Genomic DNA, 2164 nt, shown 5'->3' on the forward strand with positions numbered 1-2164 from the left:
TAGTAATGCATGATTATTATTTATAAATGAAGAGAGATATTCAGTAGGTGTGATCAAAACTTTTTGTTGTGTCAGGGGCATGAGCAAGCTTGATAGACACCCCTGGACTGTGATGTGAGGCTTTCGTCTGGAAAGAATTTTTTTTTTTTAACTCCCCAATGAAACAGTTCATTCCCTTAAAGGGTAAACGGCAGATCCTGGCAAGTCTTTCTGCTTATTTATTCACCGGCCAGTAATAGAAGTGAACACATATCCTGGCTGAAGGAGAGGGTGCTTCTGATGGTTGTACATGGGGCTGGAGCCCTGGAGACTGGGAGCTTGCCCCTGTGAGGTTTGCCTGCTGGCTACCTCTATACCAAGACCCACTTCTCTGGCCTGACCTTATCAGCCACGCCAGGGCTAACTGTTTATAGCATCCTGGAAAGGTGCTTGATGCTGTGCTGTGAGTACGGAGGGTCTGCTGTGTGTCAGGCCCCAGGCCCTTCGTTCCACATCCCTGCCTGCCTCCCTTGGAGCCCAGCATGAGGCCGGCAGCGCCCCTGGGGAATTTGCCTCCCTGCCTTTCTCGTGCCTTCCAGGCTTAAGCTCCTCCACAGGTACAACCCTGCTGCCATCTCCCCCACCCCTCATCACACACCCAGAGTCCAGCAGACCCGGGGAAAGATGTGTCCAGCTGCCTGCAGCTGGGCTAAGCCAGGCTTCAGCCCCACACAGCTCCAGGTCCTCTGGCTGAAGGGTCAGGGCACCAGGCTCCTTCCCATCAGGTCCCTCCAAGCTCTCCTTTTCCCAAAAAGGTATTCACAAACTCCAGCGGTCCTTGGATGCCCCCAGTTGCCCTAAATTTGGCTATCAGGCTGCTTGCCTCCCCTCTCCCCACCCCGCCCCGATCCCTGTCACTCCTGCCACCGTGATCCAGCCAGAGAGCTCCCCAGAGCAAGCTCGCATTCCTGTTCCCAGGCATCAGTCTCCATGCTGTTGGCATCCGTGCACATTTATTAATAAAATGAGCAAAAGAACCAAATGCTTCGGCAGCTCCTGGAGTTTGCCCTAGGCTCTCCACGTGCCCAGTGGCACCAGAGGGCAGAGACGGGGTCCTGGAAAGGAAGTCTGTGGAGCCAAAGGGGGCCAGGTCCCTGATCCTTGGGAAGACCTTCCAGAATGCACAAGGGCTGATGAAATGGCTTGGGTGGCTTTGGGAAAGGAAGCCACGACGGGGGCAGGGTGGCCTGCAAAAGGCTGCTTAGAAGACCTTGCTCCAGACAGCCCCTTACAGCTCTCCTCTGAGAGAGAGGGCCAGGCTAGAACCACACCCCGACTCCCCACCTCTCCCAAGTCCCAGGGAGCCTGGAGAGTGGGTTAGAATCCACCCACCAGCGAAAGTGCTCTTTGTGAAAATGATGCCACCGCAACAGTCAAATCCTACCCTTGTGGGGCCTTTGCCAGATCATCTAGCCCAGTTTCCCACTCCCAGACCACCTGGGATGCTGCACTCAACTGCAAACACATCTCGTATCCTCGGGCCCACCCTGGACTCCGGGGAACCTTGTTTATCCTGTGTCTACCATGTGTTGGTCTGCGGTCAGGTCAACACTCAGGAGCCACAAATTCAACCTCTCAGTTCTCATTTCCCTCTCCCCAACAAAACAAAACACATCAAATAAACTGGGGTAAGGTGAGAAAGAAGACAATTGTTCTAATCTTTCAAGATCATTATGAAGATTAAATTGAGGAATGTACTTAAAAACACCAAAATCTAATCACTAAGACCATGTGTATGAACTCATTTAACCCTCATCACAACCCTAGGAGGCAGACATCATATTAAGCCCATTTCACAGATGAGGAGGGCTCTCCTGGTGGCTCAGCAGTAAAAAATCTGCCTGCCAGTCCAGGAGACGTGAGTTCGATCGCTGCATTGGGAAGGTCCTCTGGGGAAGAAAATGACAACCCACTCCAGTTCTCTTGCCTGGAAAATGCCATGGACAGAGGAGCCTGGCGGGCTGCAGTCCAAGGGGTCATAAAGAGTCGGACACGACTGAGCGACTAAAGAACAGCGACAACAGCAGATGAGGAGGCCGAAGCTCAGAGAGGTTAGGTGATTTGCCAGAGGCTGCTCGGAGAATTGTGGCTGTGATTCAGGTAAACATCTTGGTACAGTGCCTAA

This window comes from Bos javanicus, chromosome 15, assembly GCF_032452875.1.
Source record: "Bos javanicus breed banteng chromosome 15, ARS-OSU_banteng_1.0, whole genome shotgun sequence".
NCBI classification, from domain to species: domain Eukaryota; kingdom Metazoa; phylum Chordata; class Mammalia; order Artiodactyla; family Bovidae; genus Bos; species Bos javanicus.